Source organism: Vicia villosa, unplaced genomic scaffold (assembly GCF_029867415.1).
Source record: "Vicia villosa cultivar HV-30 ecotype Madison, WI unplaced genomic scaffold, Vvil1.0 ctg.000421F_1_1_1, whole genome shotgun sequence".
NCBI lineage: Eukaryota > Viridiplantae > Streptophyta > Magnoliopsida > Fabales > Fabaceae > Vicia > Vicia villosa.
The window spans coordinates 1-14,675 of record NW_026705197.1 but is presented as its reverse complement, the minus strand read 5'-3'; positions in this window follow the sequence as shown (position 1 = coordinate 14,675).

Genomic DNA, 14,675 nt, shown 5'->3' with positions numbered 1-14,675 from the left:
GTTTCCTGATTAAACTCGTGAGGGAGTACAGAGACAACATTGCAATTCAAGTTTATAGATGACACTCCATCAGAATCAAAATCATTTGTCATTCTATCCTCTTCTTTCCAAGAATTTGAACGCATCTTGTCTTCTTCATCCAAGAGTTTTTCAGCTTCGAATAATCTGCGTTCTACCGGAGGTTTGTTTGGCTTTGCCCCCTGGTATGGGGCTTGGTTGCTACTAGACTCTCCAGCTTCTCTTGGCCTGTATTCCTTCTGAGCCTTTTTTATTCTCTGATGCCTTCTCCACTGAGAGCGAGACATAGGATTTCTTCCTTTATAATTCTCCAACCGATACGCCTCTCGATTTGATCTTTGAAATTGTTTCCTATATGCCATTGCAGTTCTTCCACCTTGGTTCCAACTTCGCCATTTGTTGGTTCTTGCATCAGCTTGCACCCACCTATCCCTTGGCGCATCTGCAGGGATTCTGAAAGTTACCCTTCGAGTTCTGGGGTGTGGGCTATCAGGCCTCTTTGTTGGAGTCTGTATTTCGAAACCGTACAGGTTAGGACGCAACCCCTGAGTTTCTTGACTCATGTAGCAATACACACGTTCGAATGATCGTGCTAGCATTTCGTCATAGACTGCCCCACATCTTGGGCAGAGAGCAACTTCAGTGTTTTCTTTGTGGCATCTGACCAAAAATCCTACCAAGCTTTCCTCCATCTTTGGGTACAGTTGTAGTAGGGGATTTGGCTCTCTTCCTGGGTGTTCCCATCTTTCGCGTCGAACCCTTTCGAAGTTGGCTTCGACCCTTCGATTCAGCATGATCGAACACCTTGGACACATCCATTGCTTGCCACCATTTTTCTCGTGGCAATTCCAGAGATATTCTTTGAGGCTTTCGGTTCTTGGAGGAACTTTGATGCCCCCATTTTTCCTCGTCAGCCATGTCTCTAGTTCGCCAAATTCAGACACTGGTCGTCTGGCGCTGACCATGTTAACCGCTGCTGGAGAAACTTCAGAGATCTGAATTTTCTGGAGTTTCATCCTGAGGTCTTCAGTGGCCTCACTGTTTTCTTCCTTCGATGCTTCAGTTATTTCTGTCTTGGAAGATTCTTCAACAACAGTGTTGAAGACTATTTCACTTTTTAGGCTTTCAGTAGCCTGTTTTCCATTGAACATTGCTTTAGTCTCCACAACCTCGACTTCAGAAGCCTCCACCATGTTGATATCTTCTACCTCACAGAGGCTAGCGTCAGCAATGTTTAGGGGATTGGTATCGACCCTCATATGACTCTTGGTCTTGTCAGCAAACTTCAACCTTCCATCATTGAGAGAATTTTGAATTAGATCCCTGAAAAGAAAACATTGAGAAGTTTTATGGCCTAAAAACCCATGATATTTACAAAAACCTCTTTTCTTCCGTTGTTCCAACGGAGGAATTTTTGAATTTGGAGGTAGTATCATTTGGCCATCTTTTACCAATAAATCAAATATTTCATCACACTTGGTAATGTCGAATGTATAAGTTTTCTTAGGGAACCTATCATTCTTATCGTTTTCCACTGGGTTTTTTCCATTGGCAGGATTTAGCAATTTGCAGGCGTAAGGTGGCGCCTCTTTCAATTCAGCTAGGTCTATTTCGACTTCTTCAGGGCTATACGAGTCATTGAAAGACTCATCATCAGCGTCCTCGGCTTCGACGTACGCTACTCTTTCTTTCTTATAACTTTTATTCGCCCTAACTTTTTCTGCCTTCAGTCGTTCGACTTGTCGAACCCTATCTGCTAATTGGGCCATGTCCCTAAGGTATTGGGTATCTAGTTTCTTTCTTATTGAGTAATCTAGACCACCTGCAGCCATTTCAACAAGTTCATGCTCTGGGACTGTTGTAAAACACCTTGATTTCAACAGACGGAACCTATTTAAATAATCATCAATTGTTTCTGTGAATTTTCTTTTAACACTGGCCAATTCTTTCAAACTTATCTTAGTTTGACCCATGTAGAATTGCTCATGAAAAAGTCTTTCCAAGTATGCCCATGCATCTATCGAATTTGGTGGCAAAGTAGTAAACCAAATTGTCATACCCCAATTTTTGACCTAAGATACCACCTCATATCATTTGCATATGCATCATTTGCATCTCTAACAAAATTGCATAGCTTGTGTTTGCTACTTGTGACTCAGCAGGGTTTAATCAAGAGATCACTCATCAGTGCAAGCAACAGTCAATTAGGGTTTTGTTCTCCCTTCATCTCAAATGAATCATCTTCATCAACAATCAACATTTGGTCCTCAGAGATTCATTTCAACAAGCTCAAAGACTTTGAATCAACCAGATTAGGGTTTTGACTGAAGATAGCATACTCCTGACTTTTGCTCAGAATTTGACCTAATGACTTGGGGACATGACCTCACATCCCAAGTACATCATTTTAGCCTAATCCATTGGCTCATAACATCTCCTACACAAAGATTGATCAGACAAATCCTCAGATCAGGGTTTTTGAACTATCAGGGACTAAAATCAGGGATCACATTTGGGAAACCCTAAAAACCCCCAGGAAGTCAATCAAAGGTTTCAATCATCTTCAAATAATCCCTATGACAATATCCAATGAAGATTGTGTCTCAATTCAAGATCCACAGACATCAATTTCATCAGGTCGACAATTAGGGATTTTGACCTAATTCACTGAACAACTGACTTTTTAATCAGGACATGGTGCCACAACTCAAACCATGGCTCAATATCCTCTAATGCTTCAATGTGATTCATTCATACCATTCATTTGGTGAGGGTAGCCTGTTTCATTTGAAATCTCCAGAAACGCGATTCGACTGAAAAAGTCAACTGTACAAGAACACCATTGACTTTTGAGGAATTTTGGTCAACCATGACTTTTGAAGTTTTAAATCATCAATATATAATATGAGAAGTCATTTGATCAAGAAAAATCAAGAAAATCAATCAAGAATCAAAAAGTCAAAAGTTTGACTTTCATACTTAGAAAATTTTTCTAAGTGTTTTTCATGGTTTTTTCCAAACTTTGGAGGGGAATAACTCAAAATTTCACCTACAAACTGAAAAAAACTTCCAACATGAAAGTTGTAGATTTTGATCCAATAAACAACTTTGACACATATAAATTTTTTCCATAAGATCAACCATTTAAGAGATATGGAGCTTCAAAGTTGGCATCTTTGGAAAATTTCACTTGAAACTTCATTTTTCTCAAAGTTCATGGATCTTTTTCACCCACTTCCTTAAGGATCTTGAAGAAACTTTCAACTAGGGTTTTGAAGTGTGTAACATGAGCTTTCCAAAATGTCCAAGAGCATGAAAAAATATGGAGTGTAGCCATGGTTTTGAATTTTGACATTAGTGAACTTTTCACTTGAAATTACATGCCATTTTCACTAAGTTATGAACCAATTTGCCAAATGATCCAAGTAATGATGCATAGAAGCAATAATTGAATGATATTTTCTGATTTGAGATCAGAATGGAAGAGGATAAGAAGCTTGAGAAATAACCATGGTTAAGTCACTTTTAACCATTTGCATTTAATGTGAAAGATTCCTTTTTATCTCTTAAGCCAAATCATCATTCTTGATCAACTTGCAAGAGCTTTGTATTCAGAAACTTTGGCCTATAAATAGAGGTCCTTACCTCATTCAAAATCACACCAAAACCTCACAATTATAGGTTTTCTCTCTTCTTTCTTGAATTGCAAGTTTCATAGTTTTCAAAGAGGTAGAAAACTCAACCTCCAAATCCTTGAAGCTATGGCCAAAGTGATGATTCTAGCAAACCATAAACACCATATGGGATGTGTTTGAATCACTCATACACCCAAAAACACCTCAAAACTCAAAATCACTACCTCACTTCCATATTTGCATATATTGAACCTTATCATGCCAAAATCCATACCAAGCTATATCCGTCCAAACTAACACTTCCAACACCTCATATATATCACATATGAACTATCCCAACACTCATCATCAATCAAAAACTTCAGAATCACCAAGCTCGATTCATACTTGAAGCAACTGCAGATCGGGTTCCACCAACTGATCCAGATGTTTTCAATCCACTCCAAGCATCCAGACACCTTCCATATGGTCCATTGAAGCTATCCAGATCATCAAACAACTTCTGTAACACCTCTATTGCAGAATTCGAATCCCAGCTTGGCCGTTTTTGAAGGTAAGTGCTATGAACTTCAAACTCATACATACATGCATCATAAATGAAAAATTGAGTTGCTATCTTGTTTCTGCACTATCACTGATCAATAGCCCTCAATCAATTTCACAATTCATCAATTATACACAATTTCAGATTGAATCATAAGATTAGGGTTCTTCGTGTTCATCAGAAAACCAATGATCTTAGAGTGAAAATAAATGCAATTAATTGGTACCATTGTGTTCCTCGTCCAAAACCGAGCAAGATAGACTATCTACTTGATCAAAACAATCCAGTTTCAAAGATTTTCAAAAATCAGTTGAAGGTGTGTTCTTGGCGCCATTTTTGTTTCAGAAATTTCAAATCCAAGTTTTAAAATATAATCAGTTTGATGCGTGTTATTAACAAGCCACAAGCGTGGCTCAGTTGGTTGTGTGTTTTGGCTGGTGAGAGAGAGGGCGTGGGTTCAAACCCTGGCAGGACCAAAAGCTTATTTTTTGCCACTTTTCTCATTCATTTTCTTAACAACTTCACTTAATTAATTAACATAGCAAATTAACTCATTTTAACTTCATTTTTTGCATACTCTTTGTTTAATATACATATTTTATGAATACCAAAAAAAATCATCAAAAAATATTTATTTGATACATTTTTAAATAGGTTTAAAATGACTTATTTTTAAGTATTTTTAATACTTTAAATATTGTTTTTTTCATTTAATTTTTAACCTAATCACTTGTAAATATTTTTTTGAATAAACCCTAATCATCTAAGTGTTAATTGAAGACAATCTTTTTGTTTATCTTGATTAATTTGACTCCTTTCAAAATTCAAATCATTTTAAAACAAGCGATCACGATTCATTTCAAAGACAATAAACCATTTCTTTTTGAAACTATTGAATAAATCTTTTTAATTGATCAATTGATTTTCAAAATGATATGGGGCCTCTCGAATATTAGAGAGTGTAAGTCCCATTTCTTTTCTTTTTGTACAGTTTTTTTTAAACAATAAAACTTTTTCAAAATAAAATACTTTTCAAACTGTTTTCAAAACAACAAACGACGCGTCTGTAAATAAAACAATCAACCATGTTTTATAAAAATACCATGGGCCTCCATGTAGGTATAAGTCCCGAGCCTCTTTTGTACATACCCATTCCAGTACATGAAATTAGGTATTTCATTGTACGTCTTTTGTACATATCTCGATCAGTTTGATTTTTAACTTTGAATAACAAACCAAAAATGAAGGTTTCTTTAAATCTTCCCAAAAATACCATGGGCCTCCATGTAGGTATAAGTCCCAAGCCCTTTTGTAAATACCTGTTTACATAGCTTTGAATAAATTCAAGTGGACCTCTCCCCGAGTGTGAGTCCCGAGCCCTGTGTATACAAATGGATCATGCTTACAGGTATATTTCCTTCATAAACTCCATTATATACACACACTTTGTCATACATATGTATAATTGTTCATACCTGTTCATGTTTGTTCATACTTGTTCATGTTTGTTCATATGTGTGATATGTGTGCTTATTCAACTTAGTACAACACTAGGTTCCCCATAGCCTCCTATTGGGCTTCGTGCAAAGAATCTCCCTAGTTTAGGTTAGGACATAGAGTATGGTTTCCCGGTGAAATCTCTCTAAGAGCTCAAACCAACTATACCATGCCTCCCCTTGGGCTTTGTCAAACGAGTGACCCTCCCATAGCCTCCTCTTGGGCTTACAATGCAAGGATCCTCGATTGTCCCTCCCATAGCCTCCTCTTGGGCTTACAATGCAAGGACCCTCGGATAGCCTCCTCTTGGGCTTCGTACAAGGACCCACGGGCTTCTTATAAGCATCCCCAATATCCAAATCAAATACCCTAGGAGATTAGACATTTTTCATCTCTATGCTAGGAGTATCTCTTCTATATCATCACAAACAATCAATCAATCAAAATCAAACTTCTTTTTGCCACAAGGCTGGCTAATCAATCAAACCGTTTTGCCATCATACTGGCTGATTAGTCAAAGTTTTTGTCACAAGGCTGACTTCATTGAAACTTTTGCCACGAGGCTGGCTGATTAATCAAAACTTTTTGTCACAAGGCTGACTTCATTGAAAGTTTTTGCCACAAGGCTGGTTAAACAAACAAAAATCAAACAGATGTATGTGATGATATAGATTAGATACATCTAGCATTTAGACGACATTTGTCTATTTTCCTTTGCTTCCACTAGCATAAGTGGGAACTACGATTGCTCTGACTTTCTCAACATCCCTTTGAGAATATGTAGGCACAAGGTCGATCCTTGGCGAGCAAAACAAAACAAAAAAACCATTCAAACCTTAGCACCCGTAGACCCGAGCTACAGATGCTCTGATTCCCTTTAAGGGATATGTATGCAGAGGATCGCGATGATCTTTGCGAGCATAATCAAACAAACACCTTAGGTCCCACCTATTTCACAACAGAACCTTCACCGTAGCATAGAATAAAAAACAATAAAGAACCCTGTAGAGTACTACAGATACGTTGGGTGCTAATACCTTCCCTTCGTATAACCAACCCTCTTACCCAAAGATCTCTCCCCCCACTTTTAGGTTATTGCAGCTTTTTTCCTTTTCCTCCTTTGGAAATAATAAAAAGTTTGGTCGAAACAAAGAAAAATCATTTTTTATGAGCACTCGAGCCCAAAGAAGGCATCAGGTGTCTCATCCCACAAAAAAGAGGAACAAAACGATTTTTCGCCCGCGACAGAAAAATGGCGACTTCACTGGGGACCATCTTTTTATTGTTTCCAAAGGAAGGGTTATTTCTAATTATTGTTTTTATTTTAATTTTTGTTACATGTGTGATTCTTTGGTTCTGTTACTTGTGTGGTTCTGTTACAAGTGATACATTATGGACAAATCCTAACCCGGATTAAGTACACATAAGAAATTAGGTGGAGGGTATAGTCATGTGCAGGCGCACTTGAGAATCCTTCCGCTCAGTGGAGGTTCCTTGTTGGTAATATATGTTTAGCATGCTTTCGTAGCGAAGACATTATTGCCGCATTGAACTGTAGAAGCTGAGTTGGCCGTAGAACCCCAACCCATCCTGGCCTTATTAGGACGTGGTGCAGAAACGATCCAGGTGAAGACTTGGATAGTTGTCATGCGGAGAACCACACTCAAACGAGTTTTTCTTGAGAATATTTCTGGCTCATCAGTTTAGTCGTGAAAGCCGGTAATATCCGAAAGAAAAATGTAGACTCTGACGTATCAGTAGAACATGTTGTACAGGTGATTAACTAGATCTATCCCTATTTGGTTCTCTGACCTCATGCTCGTGACGCTGGACCTTTGAACCTGTGTGTTTGAATTACCATGTTTGTGTACCATGTTTGCGTTGCCATTACCATGTATGTTTTACCATGTTTGAATATGTGGCATTCATGCATCCACGCATTCATACATTCAAAAAAACCCATTTTTTTTCCATAAAAACATGATTTTTCCAAAGATTTAGAGAAATTTTCTTTGCAAACATTTTAGGATTAGTCATGGAAGAAGTAAAAAGGCATACCAAGAAATACGGTTTCAAAGCGCCTGATGTGGGAAAACTGATAGAGTTAGCATCTTCTGTACAAAATCCTTCCAATTTTAGGAAAAGTTATGGAAAACTTTTGCCTATTTTGAACACTCATGTTGATGAAGGACTTCTCAAAACTTGGGTTCAGTTCTATGATCCCGTCTACCGTTGTTTCACCTTTCCAGACTACCAGTTGGTACCGACCTTGGAAGAATATGCCAATATTTTGGGTATTCCTGTGTCTGACAAAATACCTTTCAATGGTTTGGAAGCCATTCCTAAGTCACATGTCATTGCAACAAGTATCCACTTGAAGAAATCTGAAGTAGAGAGTAATTGGACTACCAAAGGAAACCTTCCGGGTTTAACTTCACACTTCCTGGTAAAGAAAGCCTTTGATTTCATTGAAACTGGAAGCATGATAGCTTTTGAAGCTGTACTAGCCTTGCTCATCTATGGGTTGGTTCTGTTTCCCAATGTCGACAACTTTGTTGATATCAATGCCATAAAGATCTTTCTGATTGGAAATCCTGTTCCGACTTTGCTGGGTGACATGTATTTCTCTGTTCATCATAGGAATCGCCAAGGCGGTGGAATCATTGTATGTTGTGCACCTCTATTGTTCAAATAGATTGTTTCACACTTACCTGAGTCTCCTATTTTCACAGAAAACCGAGAAGGTTTGCGTTGGCCTCGAAGACTTATGTCTCTTACTAATAATGATATCCGTTGGTATACCTTGGCTCGCTGTGGAACAGAAACCATTGAAAGTTGTGGAGAGTTCGCCAACGTACCCCTCATTGGTACACAAGGAGGAATTAACTACAATCCGATCTTAGCCCGACGACAACTCGGGTATGCAAATTCAGTTAAACCTGTTGGTCTCGCAGTAGAAAGCTACTTCTATCAAGAAAGGGAAGATCCTCAAAGGTTGAAGACAAGAATGATGAGAGCTTGGTACGACGTCCGATGGAAAGAAAAAGGTGAGGAAAGGAATTGCATTGCTACGGACGCCTACACCTGCTGGGTAAAGAAAAGAGCAAAGGAGTTTCAAATGCCTTATGATCATGAAAAACCCATGTCTCTTGTGGTATCTCAACTACCCAATATTCCCATTCCCACTATGAAGGAATACCAAGACACTTTAGCCAAGATGAGGTTAGAGAAAAATGCTTGGGAGCACAAGTTTCGTAGGACCGATATGGAAAACAGAAGGTTGAAGAAACAAGTGAAAGATCACGAAGAAACTCTCTACTGTCAAGATGGATGGCTCATGAGTAAAGATGAGAAGATTCGTCAGAAAGACGCTGCAATCAAGAGGTACATCAAAGAAAGCAAGAAAAAACCTGAAGGTTCAACAAGCAACGCTCCAACTCCTGACGATTGGAAGAATATTGTTGACAAGCTAAAGACCGAAAAGGCCGAATTGAAAGCTTACTATGGGAAAGAAATCATGAAGCTCAAGCTGCACAATGCATTTGGTTCTTCGTCTGATGAAGATGTTTAGGATTTGTTTAGCTTTTTTATTTATCATTTGCTTTTGTAAGGAGCTACGCTCCAATGTTGTAACATTTCCCATTATTGCAATAATAAAAAAAAAATGAATAAAAGATCAGTTTGTGTACAAATGTTTGCAAGAAAATAATCTTTAAAATATTTGGAAAAATCATAAATTTCTTTTTTACATACATCATTCTGCATATCGAGTCTGTTGTATAGGGTCTCATCTTTTGGATCTTTCTCCATTAGATCGTCAAGCTGTCGCGTCTCAAAGTTTCTCGACCGCGCTCGCAATCAGATCACAGATACAATACTCGTTCAAGCAGAAGAAGAGTAATGGAACACTCTGAACAAGAGAATGTTGAGCTCCGTGGTACAGTGACAACCCTTCAAGAAAAGTTGGAAAGTCTCACTACTCTGGTTGACTCCTTAATGGCCGCATAAAATCAGCCGCCACCACCCAACAGTCAAGAAACAGTAACATCTGAAGTCCTACTCCAGTTTCTACGGTTGCATTCGGCATTCCATCTTTCTCCATGCCAGAAGGTTGGGGCACGCCTTTCAGCTTTGGTACAGGTTTCCGCCATAATGTTTCTGGGGTTCAAACATCCACAACTGAAGCGCCTGCTGCACAAAGTTCACAGTTCACTCCAAATCAGGGGGTAACTTTTTCTCAAGTCACTATGGCACTTTCTCAACCCACTATGACGGTTCCGACTCCTATGGTTCACACTGTTCCTTACGGAGACAGTGAGATTTATCATGATCAGGGTGATAGCACAAATCAGCGAAGTCTTGTGGGAGATCTCCAAGAACAGTTCAACAAGATGCAGCTGGAAGTCAAAGCTATTCGGGGAAAAGACTTGTTTGGAAAGAATGCCCAGGAACTATGTTTGGTTCCCAGTGTACAGATACCTGCTAAATTCAAGGTCTCAGACTTTGAGAAGTACAAAGGTAGTTCTTGTCCACAAAGCCATCTTGTGATGTATGCCAGAAAGATGTCTACTTATGCAGATAATCATCAGTTGCTTATCCATTACTTTCAAGACAGTTTGACGGGTGCCGCACTGAAGTGGTACACAGGCTTGGATAGCACTAACATTCGAACATTCAATGACCTAGGTGAGGCCTTTGTCCGACAATACAAGTATAACTCGGATATGGCTCCAGACAGAGATCAGCTTCGGTCCATGGCTCAGAAAGATCATGAAGCTTTCAAAGAGTATGCCCAACGATGGAGAGAAACTGCTGCTCAGATTAATCCACCGTTAAAAGAGAAAGAGATGAAAAAGATCTTCTTGAATACTCTCAGTCCGTTTTATTATGAACGCATGATTGCTAGTGCTCCAAGTGATTTCACCGAAATGGTAAACATGGGGATGCGTCTAGAAGAAGGAGTCCGAACCGGACGTCTGACTAAAGAAGGTGGATCTTCAAGTGGAACCAAAAATTTTGGAGGTGGTTTCCCAAAGAAGAAAGAACAAAGTGTTGACATGGTATCCCAAGGGAGGCCGAGAGGAAATGTCTATCGTCAGCGACAGGTTGCTTCTATCACACCAGTCGTTAACACAACACCAAATCCGGGATTCACTCCTCAGTTTCAACAACAACAGCCTCGACAACAGGCTCAGCAGTTAAACAATAATCAGAATCGAGTACAAAGAGCTCCACAGTTTGATCCAATTCCAATGACATACACGGAATTGTACCCTGCTTTGATTGAAAGAGGTCTTGTTCAAACTAAAGCGCCACCACCCGTACCTGAGAAACTCCCATGGTGGTACAAAGCTGAGGTCTCATGCCCTTATCATCAAGGAGCACCTGGCCATGATCTTGAGCATTGCATAGCTTTGAAATATGAAGTCCAGAGGTTGGTTAGGTCTAATCTCCTCTCTTTCAGAAATTTGAATCCTAATGTGCAAGCAAATCCGCTGCCCAATCATGGAGGGCATGTTGTAAACATGGTATATGGATGTCCTGGCCAATACCGAGTCTATAATATCAACTTCTCAAGAGCAGATTTGGTACAAATGCACGTCACTCTTTGTCGGGGGCAGAATTTTCGCCAGCATCAATACGGTTCCTGTAGAATATGTTGTGTGGATCCTCACGGGTGTTCGATTGTGAGAAGAGATCTCCAAGTTTTGCTAGATAATGGTACTATTGAGATCTACAGAAATAGGGATGAAAATGAAGTTAACATGATAGGATGTTATCCGCATGAGCTTTTAGTCTCAGATATCAACTCGGAAATGCCTACAGTTAACGTCATCGTTCCTCATTTCAACATGCCTGAGCGCATGGAAGTTACTTACAACAAGCCGAAGGCTCCTGTTGCTCCTTTGATCATTTGTCTACCTGGACCTGTTCCTTATGACTCTGACAAGGCAGTTCCATACAATTACAATGCCACAATGATAAAGAACGGACGAGAAGTTCCTTTGCCTACTCTTTCATCTGTTGTAAACATTGCTGATGTGAGTCGAGTAACAAGAAGTGGACGTGTATATACTCCACTACCTCCGAAGCAGCCTGTTACTCCTGCAACTGGGCAAAATCCTGTTGGTACACCAGTGGGGAATCCTGTGGAGACTCCTGTTAGTAATACAAACACTGATGTTGGTCAATCCAGTGGAACCAATGTGAATCCTGACTTTGACGAAATTTTGAAACTTATCAAAAGAAGTGAATACAAGATTGTGGATCAGCTTATGCAGACTCCTTCGAAGATCTCGATACTTTCATTGCTTTTAAACTCAGAAGCCCACAGGGAAGCCCTAATGAAGGTCTTAGATCAAGCTTTTGTAGACCATGATGTGACGGTTGATCACTTTGATGGGATGATAGCCAACATAACAGCTTGTAACAATTTAAGCTTCTGTGATGAAGAACTCCCCGAGGAGGGTAAAAATCACAATCTTGCTTTGCACATTTCTATGAACTGTCAGTCAGACTCTTTGTCCAATGTGTTGGTAGACACCGGATCTTCCTTGAATGTGATGCCAAAGACGACTCTTGCTCGTTTGTCTTACCAAGGAATGCCTATGAAGTTCAGTGGTGTAGTTGTCAAAGCATTTGATGGATCGCGAAAATCTGTTATTGGCGAAGTCAACCTTCCCATGACAATTGGTCCACATACATTTCAAATCACCTTCCAGGTCATGGACATTCAAGCTGCTTATAGCTGCCTGTTAGGACGACCATGGATCCATGAAGCAGGGGCAGTAACTTCTACGCTCCATCAGAAGTTAAAATTTGTAACAAATGGAAAATTGGTAACGATAAGTGGAGAACAAGCCTTGATGGTGAGTCATTTATCCAATTTCTCTTTCATAAGTGCTGACAGTGAGGAAGGAACGCAGTTCCAAGGTCTCTCTTTAGAAGACGAATCTTCCAAAAAGAAAGCATCAATCTCTTCTTACAAAGAGGCAGTGAAAGTAGTAAAAGATGGAACTACCACTGGCTGGGGGCAAGTTGTGATCCCTACCAAGAATGAAACTAGAGCAGGACTCGGATGTTCACCAACATTCTCAAACTGCACCAAGAAGGATGAAACCCTTCGTCCGATCAAAGAAACATTCATTAGTGGAGGATTCCTTAACCCAATTCCTCAAGAGGTCAATGTCCTTATTGAAGAATGCATCGAAGAAGGTCTCTCCGATAATGAAGAAGAATGGAAATGTTATCTCAATGACTCGGGATACATATCTCAGGAAGAACCATACCCTCCTTCAGAGAAATCCAAATTTAAAGAAACTGAGACTGTTCCTGCAGAAATATGGGACACCTTGGGACAACCAAGTGGGAAATTTGATTATATGGTGAAATATACTGCACCTGAAAGTTACAAGATTGCGATTGAGGATATCCAACCAACTGGATGGGGAGATTCCTTTGAATGCAATAGTCAACCAGAAGAGGCTTATCAGCCCTGTCAATTTTCTCAGCAGCCTGAAATTACTGAAGATTTCGGATTCAATGCATCTGCCAAGATTAACAATCCTGAAGATGGTTATTATCACATAAATGCCATTTTTGAAGATGAAGGGGAAGATGGTCCCGCAACTGACTCAGAAAGTGTCTCTGACAATGAGTCTCTTCATCCTGAAGACTGGGAATTACATCCTGAAAATTCTGAAGATTGTGACTCGTCTTATGTTCTTCAAGAAGTAGAAAAAGACCGTTTCAACTCTACAAAGAACAAGGGTGACAAACCAGGACCTTCAAATCCTGCTCGACCAGCGGTCAATGTCAATACTGAAGATAATTCTGGGGAGAATTTTCCTGAATACATAATACACAGAGGAGTTCGTTGCTACTGGAAAGCTGTCGACGTTCCGAATGTTGTTCGCCGCTCAAAGTAATCACCTCGCTGTTATTTTGACCTCCTGCCTTGCCCAAAGCAGAGAGATGTTTTATAGGGCTTTTCTTTTAAATGTTCCGCCCAAATAACTTTGTGTGTAGGGCTTTGTTTTAAAAGTTTCCCTCTTTGTCCTGCCCAAGACAAATGAGTTTGTGTTTAGGGCTTTGTTTCAAAAATGAATCATAAATAAAGTGTCATTTTGAATTCCCTACATTATATGTTTTATTTTTGCTTTTTTCTGGAAATGGTAATCCTAAAAAACCAAAATAAAAAAAAAACTTTCTCAAAAAAAAAATCTGCATACACTCCTGCATTCATAAATTTCCTGAAATAAATATAAATCACATGTGCAGATTTACTATTGATAAACCCATTGAATGCAATAACCCTATGCCCTCTCCCAACTTTGAGTTTCCTGTGTTCGAAGCCGAAGAAGAGGAAGAAGAGGAGATCCCGGACGAGATCTCTCGATTACTTAAGCACGAGGAAAGAGCCATTCTGCCTCACAAAGAGCCTTTAGAAAAGATCAACTTGGGTTCTGAAGAAGACAAAAAAGAAGTGACCATTGGATCACTGCTTGATGCTGATATCAAGAGTATGTTGACAGACCTTCTCAGAGAATATGTTGACGTGTTTGCCTGGTCCTACCAAGACATGCCTGGGTTGGATACCAATATTGTTCAGCATTACTTGCCATTGAAGCCAGAATGTCCGCCGGTTAAGCAGAAATTGCGAAGGACTCACCCTGATATGGCTAACAAGATCAAAGTGGAAGTTCAAAAGCAACTCGACGCAGGTTTTCTAGTCACCTCTGAGTATCCTCAATGGTTGGCCAACATAGTGCCAGTTCCGAAGAAAGATGGAAAAGTCAGAATGTGTGTTGACTACCGTGACTTGAACAAAGCCAGTCCCAAAGATGACTTTCCATTACCACATATTGACATGCTGGTCGATAACACCGCTAAGTTCAACGTCTTTTCCTTCATGGACGGGTTCTCCGGTTATAATCAGATCAAGATGGCTCCTGAAGATATGGAGAAAACATCTTTCATCA